The sequence below is a fragment of the Apium graveolens genome, chromosome 5 (genome assembly GCF_009905375.1).
Source record: "Apium graveolens cultivar Ventura chromosome 5, ASM990537v1, whole genome shotgun sequence".
Classification (NCBI taxonomy): domain Eukaryota; kingdom Viridiplantae; phylum Streptophyta; class Magnoliopsida; order Apiales; family Apiaceae; genus Apium; species Apium graveolens.
This window is the reverse complement of record NC_133651.1, coordinates 221,419,148-221,433,981: the sequence shown is the minus strand read 5'-3', so window position 1 is coordinate 221,433,981 and position 14,834 is coordinate 221,419,148. Positions and strand designations below refer to the sequence as shown.

The 14,834-nt window shown below is 32.6% G+C and overlaps 1 long non-coding RNA gene across 8 annotated transcripts; it reads right to left on the bottom strand.

Annotated features, from left to right (window-relative positions):
- Positions 1-633: 633 nt before the first annotated feature.
- On the bottom strand, positions 634-4,459 carry LOC141724859 (uncharacterized). Of its 8 annotated transcripts, XR_012576922.1 has the most exons (5): positions 2,364-4,459; positions 2,158-2,233; positions 2,026-2,059; positions 1,180-1,433; positions 634-915 (listed from the first exon to the last, which is right to left on the bottom strand). It is a non-coding gene; the product is annotated as an uncharacterized LOC141724859 (long non-coding RNA). The 8 variants fall into 8 exon arrangements; XR_012576917.1 differs by having other exon boundaries at positions 2,158-4,459; XR_012576918.1 differs by having other exon boundaries at positions 1,180-2,233.
- Positions 4,460-14,834: the final 10,375 nt, after the last annotated feature.

Sequence of the window (14,834 nt, the reverse complement as noted above, 5' to 3'; positions counted from 1 at the left end):
CATATGATTAGGTGGCGTCCCACCCGATTCTTTGTCATTCCGACAAAGCATCTCATCATAACACTGTTTGTCCCAATCAGAAAACAAAACTTAAGGGAAAATAAAATTTGAAAGGAATGTAATATCCTCCTTTTTTATATGATCGCAAAGAGTTTATTAAGAAAAGAGGTTCATACATATGTAGGAATCAAAAAGGAATATACGCGGTAATATTGGAGACAAGAATGATACCATTGGTCACCATCCACATTTCACTTCACTAGTACAAAAATAGTCATACGCGTCTGTTAAAAGAGGTTATTTAAGTTTGTTCTCAACAAACGCGTATGGAGGAATCGCATCAGGTAGAGAGTATATGTGGCCATTGGACAACAGACGCATATATTTTATTGTGTCTATTCCTGAAAGATGCATAAAATATCAAACAGACATATAAAGTGTAAACTTTTGTGTCTGCTACTTTTAACAGACACATAAAAATTTTCTACATCTGCCAATAACAGATGTATAAAGCCCAAAACAGACGCAATATGTTCCCTTCATATGTCTGTTCTCGTTCCCTTTATATTTCTGTTCTACGAGAACATACACAAAAGGTTTCTTTTCTATAAAAAAATATTTTCAGCTAGCACCTTTAAACGCAAAAATACATTCTATTTTTTTGGTCATAAAATGCAAATCAATATACATCTCAATCCCAACAATACAAAATGTACTAACTTGGAAAAATAAAGTTGTACTCCCAATTAACAAAAAACTAACATTTTAACTTGATCCACAAAATTATAATTTTTTATAGATAATCTTGTGATCTATAGTAGTTAGCAAAACTTCTCTAGCATTGCACATGTCCGTTCCAGTCAGGGCACTGCATGTGTTGACAAATCTGACAGCATTCCCTTAAACAGCCTCTTCCTGTGAATAAAATATTTGTTACTAGTATTCATAACCTCAAAAATATCAAAGCAACTCCTGTTACAAAAAAAATGATAACTTAAGTATTTTAAAATGAGTACTTTTATAGAAGAACTGAAGAATTTCATAGGATAAAGTTAACTGAAAGAATAACAAAATTGGCATGCTCTTGACGATGAATTATAAAAAAAAATTCTAAGTAGTAAAATCAAGTATCATTAATTTAACAGAGAATTAACAAAAAACTAAACACTTGAACCATACACGGTCATGAAGAAGTATGCATGCATCCCCCGCAAGTCAAGGACCAAACTTTTACAGAGTCCTCACAAACATAAGCCAAATAATCACCATTTAGATCCCAAAATAGGTAGTTAACCACCATTGTGTGTCCCCGATAAGATAATTTAAGTTTAAAACAGGGACAAGTAGCATTACTTGACTTTATATTTGCATACATTCCAATAATGATGTCTGATTATCAGTTATAGTGTGACTAGGATTTCACGATTGATAACCTGCAATTAATTTCAATGATTACTATAAATAATCATAACTTACATACTATATATCTAACAAAATAGATCGCAAATATTCCTGCAAAACAGAGTACATGTCAAAACAGATACACTATATATACTGTAGACTCTGAGCAGCAAAAATGGTGGAGAGGTATAGTATATATTCTCAATAAGGAAAGAAAGAAGGAGATTGCAATAAAATTTATGTCAGAGATAAAATCTTATTCATGGAAGGAAATGGTAAATCAATACAAGAAATTGATCTAAACCACATTCTTCTGTCCCCTGATAACTAAAGATTTCCCTCATCAAGCTGAGCAGCTATTTCAAAAATTACCAAATAGCAAGATTTGTTAGACCTTTTTTTACATGTGAACCTGCTGAAGCTAAATATTTTCATTTGTCAGTTTGTGTTTAGTTTTTCTCATTTCCTACGGGATACAATCAAAGAATTACATAGGACAAACTACAGCCTTTCAACTGAAAAGGCATGCTATATTATACTATTTTACTCAATATTTTACAATAAGCAACAGAAAGACAAAAGTCAGCCAAGAATATGCCAGTGAGATCGTACTGTAGGGCTTACCCCATTTTTAGTTCCTTCAGATCCATGCGATGGGCTAAGAATTCAAGTGCACACTTAGTCAGCATATTTTCTGGCAACTGAAGCAATATGCACTTTAAAGGTAACAATAACATTAATATAGAAGTCATTTACCAGCACTTTTCTTCTGATGATCTCTTTTCTTCTTTTGCTGCTCATATTTGAATTTGTTGTAGGAGTAAAATTTTTTCTAATCAATACATTATGGCTCCAAAAAATTAAATGACATATTAAAATAAGAATATAAGGATAAGCTTGGATGTAATTATATTATTTAATTCATATGTAATAATATAGATAAGAAGTGCAAGTAACGCTACTTGTAATCCATCAATATGAGGACAGGGGGATCAGCATCTGGAGACAGTATTACCTATAAAATGTAAAAAGAATTAATTCCACTGAGCAAGGTCCCAAACTTGACTTCTATAAACAAAAGCTGCATTCATTTAAGTACAGTAAACCGCTTTTGGTATATACAAAAGATATGAGCTAATTGGCACAAGTGATTCTTATTATAACATCAACTTGCTAACCATAGACCTAAAGAATTTTTCCCCATAAATTTGTATATATTTACTAATTCTCCTGCGGGGGTTGGATCCCAGTACCTAGGCTGCATACTAAGTATAAGATCCAGAGAAAGAAATAAATGTGATTCCTGAAAAAATGTATACAAGATGAGCCTTCGTAAGGAATATAGACATTAGGCTCTTGATGTTTAACCAACCTAAAACCCCACTCCATGGTAAAAAAATTCCAGGCATAAACTAAAAGTTGACCATTTACTTTTACGCAATCTTGCTAATCACCGGAAGCAAATAAGTGTGCATATTTCTTGCTCGTAATTTTCATAGTAAGTCTAATGGTACTATAGTGTAAAATAAGTATTACTGACGTTCAAATCAGGCCTAATGTCTGCATCCAAGTAAAGAACGCCACCTTGTTACACCAAATTGTTCTCACATATACTTTAAAAGCAACAGATCTCTACATATTTAAAATTTTAAGCCAAATCCACTCTTCTAATACCTTTAATTATGGGAGAATTGATCATCTACAAATGGGATCATAGATTTTTTGACCCAGCGATCTCAAGTTAAATCCTATAACTACAACACCAATATTCCCAAAATTTATTTAAAACATTAAGAATGAATAATATAGTCACAAAGATGGGCTCATGTGGTTCACTCTTCAATCCAAAATATGGGTTTTAAATTGAGGGACTCCTAGTACCTGGTGTTCTTGGGAGAATTGGTAACTTAAGATCCTTCTATCCATTATGAAAGTTTTAGAAGCACGTAAATTTATACTAAACAATTGTTTCTACCAACTCTTTTACTGCAAGGGTGTAGAGGTTTTAGAAAATATAAAGTGAAAATTTTCTGTCCTTTTTTATCTCTATAACTAGACAGGCAACAGGAGTGAAGGAATTTCTCCTGATAATAGGGGTAAAACAGGGGAAAACAGTACTTATATTTTTTGACATGTAATACTTACATACCCGATTTCACTTTGTAAGCTGCGTAAATTTTTTAATATAGAACTGCTGGAATATCAACCAAGATGAGATAGTGTGAGATAGTTAGAAAGGAGGAAATTTAATTGATATGATTGTGTTGCAACTATATTTACATAGCAAGACTTGTTATTCTCGTATGTTCAATCATACAATACTATTTTTTTTATTGGGTTTTCACATTGTTGATACCAGGGTGAGAGCCTAACAGGAATTATGGTTAATCATTTGTGTGAATGCTACGACATATAAAACTTTGTGAAAGTTTTGAATACTTACCCCAATCTGCAAGAGCAGTGTCGATATCATTCCAGCCTTGTGAGACCAAACACCGTAAACCACGTTAATTCTATTTTTCTGATTTCCATATTAGACACATTATAATCACAAGCTCCTAATATAATTCAGCAAGAAAACATAACATAACAACCTGAAGATCAAATACCTTGGCAATTTATGTAACTTCCTAAGAAAAAGAACAAACTGTACTTATCAGTATTGCAATGTACTACATGAACTACTACGTAATATACACCTAATTATCCTATATGGTTTAAATAAGAGTGTGATAAAACAAGGGAACATAACATTTTAGGATTCCAATAACTGAAGAATTAGAAGTTTTTACCTGATTGCTAATGATTTTCATGATAATTTTTGGATCCTGCAACTGAAACCAAGAAATCAAGAGAACAAAAACAATGTCGAGACCCACATACCTAATATTAAGTCGAAAATCAAGGCTTCGGTCGGTATTTTGAGATGAAGGTACTTCTTGAACAACTTGAATCTAGTTTTCTTGAATTTCAATTTATGATTACCCTTGATTAGGGATCGATAGGAGTTGTAACTGCTTACCCCGATAGATAAACACCAATAGACGGAGAAAGGGGGTATTGGGTAAATAAGGTTTCCGCCAGATATATCCATTTTACAATTTTATAATTTAATTTTAATTTTAATTTTTTTAATTTGAAATTAAATTTTATATGTCTATTTTAATCTAAACAAACACATATAATTTATTTTTATACGTCACTTAAAACAACAGTCGTATATAAATTTTAACAGATGTATAAATTTACTTTATACGGCTGTTGTACCTCAACCGACGCATAGTCATTCATATTTTCTGTATTTACGTCTTTGGATTATAAAACAGACTAAAAAACTACTTTATGCATCTGGTCTACCTATAACAAACGCAAATGAGAAGACGCATATGGCAGTTTTGTACTAGTGCTTGTATTCATCTTTCGAGCTTGTTCAATCATATCCTAATTGCATCATATAACAACTTTTAGAAGGTATGCTGAAATGCCTTCTCAAATTAAGCATTATGGTAGATTCTTACTTATTAAGTCTTTCGTCTGTAACATCGCGCCTACAAGTATAATATTTTATCAATTCGATCATAATGGTGTTCTTATCAGATAACCTCGAGTTCCTTCTTTTTTAATTTAGAATAACAATAAATCATTCAACATAACGATCCATTTGTTAATAGTATTCTTCTTTTTTGAAAAGTATGGAAATCTTCCCAATCTTCTTCGGTCATGCCCAAGCTCCTTCTAAATCAATGAATTCTTTGAACTCTGATAATCTTAATAATTGGGTGAATAGTTACTACAGCTGATTTTGTTGTTAATCTTATCAAACAATATGTGCACCTTACAATTCTGAATAATCAACTTCTTCATAATCGCGGGTTACTTTGTCCTCTGAATTAATAATACTAAGTCTGAAACAAGTATCCTTCCAGGTAATCTGGCTCTTTTAACAAACAAGAAACTCAAGTAGTAACTTGACAACCAAGGTTTAAAACTTATTTTATTCAAAAAGGCTTTTAGAAATTTTGTAAGGGAAAATCTTTTTCAAAAATTTGTTTAAAAATTTTGAAAATCACAGATCTGGTTGTCCCTACTATATGAGTTGGTTGTTGTCCTTCCTATAACAAGATACCAAGTTAAAGAAACGATCACACAAAGGTCCATTCACTTCCATTTATCCCCTCTCTTTCATTGGGTCTATTACCTTCCTTAATTGACAAAAACTTCAGTTGTCGTTACATGTAGCTTCATTTCAAAGCTTCCATACTGGTAGTACTCCCATCGTCATCTTTACAGTCATTGAGTGGAACAGGTCTATCCAACAGCCAACAAGTCTATTTCATAGAACAAAGTTTGTTTACATCACGTCACATCACTACTTTATATATTAAATTTATCATAGCACCATCATCTAATTCTACGAAATTCCAGATCTATACTTTTCTCTCTAACTCTTTCAAAATTCCTCTAGTCCATCCCACAAGCTAATCACGGGTGGTCTATTCACTAGTGGCTCCATTTAATCTGGTAACAACTATCCTTCGAAACACGTGAATCTTCTTTCTAAACTCCTTCTCACCTTTATTAATATCTTATGCACTTACCATTTACTGTAGCTATCGCATCCCTTCTCGTAAATACTGTTGTTCCACAAGACAGGTTTTTAAACCGAGGGTATAGAAGATGGTGTATAGTAAACTGAAAAGATACATTCATAGTGGAATGTATAGAAGAACAAGAATAAGCAAATGGAGGTTCTTGAATAGGTAGTCTCGTATCAAGAGGTGATATAATATCGTATAATAACTTAGAGAGGCGCAAATGTCATAACAGAATGTAATACCATTAGTACCGATGGAAGAACAAAGTGTAAATCAAATATGGAATAAGATGACGATCCTCAACCGGAAGGCTCCAAATGATCAGATGATACAGGGAAATCAGGATCCGCCATTTCCGTTGTCTGGAAATCAGGATCTCGAATCGCCACACGAATCATGCCGGTGACCTACTATACAGTCGCACTCAACCTCACGATGACTTATCTTTCTACTTCTTATTCCTAATCCTAACCCTCTACCCAATCCCGACAATCTAGGCTTGTTTTAGTGACTTATAACCTGTAGCTCTGATACCAACCTGTGGCGCCCTCCAAATCGGGGTCAGAAGTTTGGGGTCCACAACATATACATAATATATAAACCTGTATATGAGATATTATTTGCAATGACCCTGCTTTACATACCTACGGATCGCAACAGGTTAAAGTATGAAAATAAGCCACAAGCTTAACTTTTATTACAACGTACCAAATCCCAACTAATTTAACTTACAACTGATAATGAACTTATTCTTACAATCTTATTATCTCACTACCGTAATAAGCTCCTGCTAGCTCGATCCAACTCAATCTGGAATCCTAGCTCGCACATTGAACTGGGAAACCTCGCTATCAACCGTGTCCTTCTTAACTGTAGAATACATAAAAAGATTCGCAAGAGTGAGCTAACTAGCTCAGCTAGTCACAATAACAATAACTGAGGTTAATCAATGATTAAACAAGATGATTCAGAGGAATCAAGTTTCTTGTTAAACAATCAATAGAATTGGATATTCATTTTAAGTTTTAAAACCAAGGTTAGGCTGCTGATCAGTCACGCACTAACCCCGAGCAAGGCACACAGCTCTACTCTACGTACTGGATCCAAGGCACACATTGGCCTAATTCGACCACGAATCTGGTCTGACCACGAAACTGGTCCACATAAAGAAAACTATCCAATTCTAAAGCAGCTCAATATGATAAACAATATAATTCAATAAAATCGGATCATAATCAACAACAATAAAATATTTGTATAAGAGCATGGTGAAAATTTATGGGTAGCACAAGGGTATGTAAAAGTATATAAAAGAAATGGCCTCCATCCTGAAGGAGAATCGGGTATTAGATGAACAATGTTTTTACAAGGTTTTAGTTCTTTGATGTCACAAGGTATGGTTGAGTATAAAAGTTCTTGTATATTTAAAAAATTCTGATCCAGTGTTTGGTATATGATGGATATATATTTGTGGAATAGTATCATATTTGTGTGGTTTAGTATCTGGTAAATCAACAAGAAATGGTTCACAAAGAATAAGGCTTATGGCTCAATGATCAAATGATGTTGCTCAGGTTCAAGGCTGAAGGATTCAAAGTATTTACAATATAAAATAGAGCTATTTTGAATATTTAACAATATGTCACGAGAGAATTTAGAAATATTTGCATTATATCTCGAAAAAGGTTTAAAAGTACTTGCCTTGTAGGGCTTTATAACTATTACTGGTCGACTCTGAGTCGACTCTGTCGCTCAGGATTTATTGTCTATCCACTAGATCACTCTGGATTCGACCTCAACACGTAAGTCCTTTTATTGGAACCTTACTGAGCTTTTCGACTGACCACCAAACTATCTTTCGTCCAATGCCGATTCTCAGGCCTTCCGACTAGAACCTACAAGGTCGAAACACCCTAACTTAGACATTCGATTATGCTTGATATATCCTCACTAGAAATCTACCCGTACGTTAACAAAACCCGACTCGTAACACATATATTATTGCAATACAGGTATCAGTTACGGTTCACGTTCTCAAAAATCGATTCGGTGTTCATTTTCAGAAAATTCGTATACTCTTCATTGTATGAAATTAGGGTTATTGGTTTTGGTAAAGCATTTCACTACAACATACAATCAGGTTTCGTATAAAACATAAGTATATGTATTTACTTATACTCGCTCGACATTCCGATAATTATCGGATATGCTCCCGTATTTCCGTAGTTCGATTTCCCGGGAATCGGGCAGCGTCACCTTTGTTTATCGGACTACCCGTCGAACTATAATCGACATCAAATCTCAATCAATCAATCCAAACAGTTAATCCAACAACCACCATTTATAGTCCCAATCACTCAACAACAACCGCAATCAATTACAGTCCCAATCTCAATCACTTTAACCATTTTATTACATTATTTACAAATTAACTAATTCGATTCAGAATAAAAATATAAAATTAATTTATTTATTTTAAAATATTAGGACTCAGAATAAACATCACAGTCCACCGTCAGCTCACTGATGTTCATCGCTGACCGCGGCGAAATCTGTCGGTGCCCGAATAATTCAGGTGTCCAGACCGATTCCGCCGATTATTCATTAATTTCGCACAAAACAGTAATTTTATTTCATGCAATCAATCAACCATTCCTGCATAGAAATCAATAATATAAAAAAAGGAACCACAGTCGTACGCGCCTCACACGCGAAAACGGAAAATGAAACAGAGAACAACCGAACAACAATTGCAGTGACAGGGTATAACCAGCAGCGATACCAACCAATATAATCGTACACATAAAATTTATGAATACACAGAATAAACCAATAAAAGCATATAAGCACACATTCAGGCATAATACTCCCACCGTCGCCTCTCCGGCGAACCGGCGGCAACAGGCGGCCGGAAAATAAAGGAGAACGGCGGCATATATACACACATATATTGTATACACATACACCATACTGGAGAAACAAGGTTGAAACAGTGAAATCGGAACTCGCACGGCTGCCTTACCAGAATCAACAGACACGAGGAAGAAAAAAATCCGGCGAGAGGATATAACCCATCCCCCGTGTGTGTGTTTATGTGTTTTTATCTGTACTTTATTTTATTTCCCCCTTTCCGTTAAACCAACAAGCAAACAACACGTGGCCCAGATTGCATATAAATTGAGCACGTAGCCAAAAAGGATAAATATAACCTTCTGGCAACCCGGTTTAACACGAAACTCGCAATTGACGAATTAGATTGTGCTTAAAACAATTTCATAAAATTACTGAATTAGTCTTAGAATATTATAAATATCCTGAAATTACTAAAAACATAAATTTTGTTAGTTTAAAACAATTTCTGAAACGCAATTTAAACCCGCTTTTATCAATTAAACGAATCGATGCATGGGTGAAATTAATCCCAAAAATTTCTAAAATAATTTTAAAATTCTCGGAATATTCCAAACTTAAATAAATATAAGTTTCATAATTTTTGAAAAATTCTGGAATGAAATACTGATTTTACTAATAAATATAGTCAGAAAATCATTCCAGGATAAATAATCAATAAAATATTGATTTCTAAATTTTATAAAATCCCAAAAATAGATATTGTAGTTATAAAATCATAAAAAAACAATTTTAGAGATAATCCAAATTTTTATAAAAATAAATCTGTCCTAAAACCACTTTTACAAGTAACAACGAAGCAATACATCTCAACAAACAATCATACAAATAATCCTTAAACACCAACGATCTCACATAATTAATAACAAGATAATATCAAACTAACAGAACCCATACACATATTTTATTTATTTAATTACTCAATAATTACACATTTAAATAATAAAATATACGAGTCGTTATATTATGTGCACGAAATGTGTTAGGCAAGATCCAATTAAATAAAGTGCAAGTAATTGGCTAACTCGTGAACTTAATCCGTTTTGATATTTGACAAATTACGAAGTGTTTATAGATCGAGTTATAATCCCCCGGAACACTAGAGATGTTAGAAGGGATTAAAACTTTACTTTGTAATATTTTATGTGCACGAATAATGTTAGTCAAGATCCAATAATAAAAATAATTGGCTAACTCGTGAACTTGGGTCAAATATAATCTCCCCTTTGGAGATAAAGTACTTTTGTTTATAGATCTTCTTTTTGAGATGATTTATGTGAAGATCAAGTACTTATTCGAATTCCGAGTTCGAATCTTAGTTCACTTGAGAAATTTATTTATAAGAGATCTTGTATTAGAGATTAAGATGAAGTAGAGAAATTAAGTACAAAGCTCAAATAAAAAGAACTAAAATGAGAAGCAAAAATTTACCACTTTTGAAGAACTGTCGGAAAAGTTCACCGGAAAAATTTGTTGGAGGTTCGGCCGAATTTTGGCACTTTGGTCGAACTTGGGCAGCCCTTCGGGAGGCTGGAAAGTGGTAGTGGATGAGCTCAATCGGTGGGATAAAGCTTGGTTGGGTGAAGCTAAGCTTGGGTTTCAAAAACCTTGTATATATGTAAGTATATAGAAGAGAGAGAAGGTTTTTGAGAAGAAGTGTGTGTATAGAATTTGAAAGAGATGAAGAGAAGCGCTTATTGAAAAAATTCCAGCAACTTTGTGGCTCTTTAGCTTGAAGAAAATGGGTTGGGGTGGGGGTTTATTTATAGGAGAAGTTGGGTGGATTGAATGGTGGAGATTTGAGAAAAATGGATGGTGGATGGTGTATGTCACTAGGATTAATGACTTGGCAAGTAGGTTGTGTTTCTTTGGCATAGCCATATAAGACAAACAACTTTATGGATTCAAAATCTCAGCTGAGATATTTGAATATATATATATTCCTTTTCTTTTAATTATTATTTAATCACTTTAATTAAGGATTAAACACCATTAATTATGACCACCTTAAAAAATCCTAAATACATACCATAAAAAATATGATAGCTAGGTTTGGTCAACTGTAGTCAATGGTAGCTAGGTCAAATGTGGTCAACTGTGGGACCAACTACCTCGATTTTTTTGGCCAGACAAAAATTCTCTGAATGCTACGAAATATTTACCATACTTAGAAAATACCATTTAAATGATCCATACCAAATTTCAAGTCATTCTAACATGTGAAAGTATTTTATCTAAAAATAAATATGTTCTGTCAGCCTTTCTTCCGAGTAAAAATATCATTGGTCTTGAAATAAAGGAGATGGATCTTTTGAACAAAGTTTTGACTTGGATAAGTACTTAAAATATATTTCCTAATATATAAAATATATTTGGATGATAGGAAATGTGTTTTAGTATTTTTGAATAATTTTTTCCGAGAAATGCTGATTTTATTAACCGGGAGAAAATTACTGTAAGTATACATAAATGATTTGCAGAACTGGATATTTATATTCCAACCATGAATAATTTGAATAAAAACTCTTTTGATATATGCATAGATATATTTTGGAGCGAATAGTTAAATAATTTTAATATAGCACGAGATCTCTAAAGAATACTTCTGATATATTCCTTATTCGAGCTTGTTGCCATATCTCTATTGCAACACAGATCTAAGAAATATCATATCTTGATGTTTCTTCTTTGATCATATTTTCTTATTGATATATTTCATAAAGATATAATTTTGATATTTTACAAAAATGGAATATCTCTTTTATTTGTTTAAAAGACATGATTTTGCTAGTTTGACTTTTTGACTTTGATTTGGATCAATTAAATACATGTCCTAATGGAGAGGATCTACGTGTACTTAATTTTATGTTTAATCATACAAATACCAAAATAAATAATATATAAAAAATATCCTTGCAATCTTCCCCTTTTTGGCATTTTCCAAACAAACATAAAATTAACAATGTGTGCTTCCCCTTGGTGTATGCATGAATTTTTGAAAAGCATTTTGCACATAAGATATTTAAATAACTTAGAGATTTAATCTCTTTCTTGAGGTCCTACAAAATACCTTGTGAGATGTATCATACAATAATATATTGAAGCACAAGAAAGATCCTTGTATATCAAAAAGATAGCAAATTAAAAATGAGGGGTCTAATTCTCTTATACTTGTTCAAATTGAACATTAGGGGTCTAATTTCTGTCTAATTTCTCTTTCCCTTTTGTTTGGTACATGCCAAAAAGAGTATATATTGCAGAGGAAGAGTTTTATATAAAAGCATCAGCTTTAGAAAACATGGCATTTTGATCATAGATTGAGTCAAGTGCATGTATATTGATCATGTAAGAATGAATTCAAGACTGTATGCATGGTATTCTTAATCTGTTTTTGCATGTAATGAAAGAAAACAGTTAATGCAATACTTTTGAGATATAGTTGATGCATCTTAGCAAATCAAAATGAAAAATGGTTATGCATGCATGGTTTGATTTAATCTTGAATACTGAATATATCTATCAGTAGTGAGTCCCTTTTCAATTTTATTTATTACCAAAGATTGTAGTCAAAACAGTTGTCATAAGTAGACTTGCATATTTAGCCGTCTGTTTGAACTATACTTATATCAATGATCAGTCATTTTTAGCATGTACATTACAGTTTGTGCAGATTTCTTATTATGCATGCAATTTAGAAAGATTGTGTATAAAGCCAATTTTTTTTTCAGTCTGGAATTTAACTTGATTTAGAAGAACAAGGCCTTAGTGTTTTACAATCTAGAATAAATAATTTTCAATCACAATTTACAAAGACTGTCACTAATACAATCAATGTTTATGTTACAAAGTCTGAGATCTAATACATACTATTTGGTCAAATCGACTTTGCTGGCGATTGTCATGTTACAAATTCTAACACTAATACAATCTATGTCTATTCTAGGTCTGAGTAACATACTACATAATTTGGAGATCTAATACATTCTAAGGAAAAATCACATTTCTAAAACAACCAAAAATAATACATATAAATCCACATGATTGATACTTAATAATTTTACACAGTCAATTTCCACAGTTGAATTGGTTTGAGACTGAAATACCATACATTAATCTAGTGTGTGTATGTGAAGTAAAAGGAGCAGAAGTTGAGAATATATATACATGTTTTACCTTATGGACTTTGACAGGTTGCTTGGGAAGTCAAGTTGTGTCCTTTGTATGCTTCTGAAAGGTTCTTGATGGATTCAAAGGACTTAACCTTGCCATTCTTTGCTTCTAGAGTTCACGTAGGGACATTTTTCCTGCATGTTAATTAGATATAGTACAAGGACCACCCTTTGGTAATCTGTCAGTTTTAATTCAGCAGATTTATATATCAATTTAGTTTAATCATGAAAGTTCTGCATAATGGTTAAAAATTGATTACTGATTTTGTAAATATTTCTGTTAAGTATAAATCAGAAGTTGTTAAGTACCACAAAATACTAGATATGGCATAGTACAATAAGACTGAATCTGAAAAACATTACTGACTCTTATACTAGCAGTTCAGATTTTGTCTTAGATTGGCCTTTCTGGAGTAAACTTTGGCTTGCAAAGGTTTAGGAGGTCTAGGGTTAGGGGAATGAGGGTTCTGAAATTTTCTGCTTTGGTAGAAAGGAATGGTATGATTTTTGTATCCCTTTCTGAGTTGTTTAGGTGGAAAATGTCTTTTGTGATAGTGTTTAGGATATGAAGATTGAACATTTTTGAAAGCAGAGGTTTTGTGGTGATGAAACTGATTTTTCTCCATATCTTCAAGAAGATATGGGTTTTCAATCAGTGGTCTGGGTTTAGGGTAAAAAGGGTTAGCATTTGGGTTTATACAACTATCTAGTGTGTGTGTGAATGCATCATACAAGATATGCATATATATATATATATATAACCTTTTAACACAGATGCAAAGAGAAAAGTTTTTAAAAATTAAGATTTTTAGAAATTGTTTACTGTTCATGAACAGTGAAAAACATTTAATGCATGCATGGCTGTGTTACAAAAATCCAAGTCTTTTATGAATAGATACTATGATTACGCATATGAGAGAATGATGTAATGCAACACATATACACAGATTCATAAACTATTACAGCAGAGAATAAAGAATGTATTAATTCTTTGTCTTTGTGTCTACTTTAGAAAACAACATAGTACATAAGTATAAGTTTTAGAAACTGTGTCACATAAAATTGATATCATAGCTTACTCTATTACACAGGGACTGTACTTTCAATGCATGAGCATTTAAGTATGTGCTGTGTGTGAAGTGAATTTGAAAGAAGAACTGATTTTTAATGCAAATTTTATAAAATCTGTTACAATTATTTCTCAAGAAACTATGTTATTAATGAGATGCAACCAAGAGAATGTTATGCACATTAAACACAGAACAGGGCATACACAATCAGTTTTCATTTAATTCAACTAGCATTCAAGGAAATACAATACTTAGATAATTTATATTAGATATAACACTTTAAATGCAGTAAGTTAAAAAATAAAATGTCACCTAATTTTTCTAAGTGGCCATTAATCACAATAGTGATCCAGATACAGGGATGCTCAAGGCTCCCCTGTCAGGCCTTACTGTGAGTGCTGGTGTATGAGTGAATTATTGATCTTTGTTAATCTGAGATTATACAAACCAGTCTTAATTATACCTTATCTGATTTCTTATAACTGCTCAAACAAAAATAAACACAAAATAGTAAACAGTGTTGCACTACAAGTTCACAGATTATATATATTCAAGCAAACATGATGCACAGACTTAGTACACCTTTCAAATAGAAAAATAGAGATTGGAGTCAACAAGACATTTCTTATCCAGATTCAATGTATTCAGCTTAAGACAATAATCAGGACATCTTGCAAATACATTAGGAC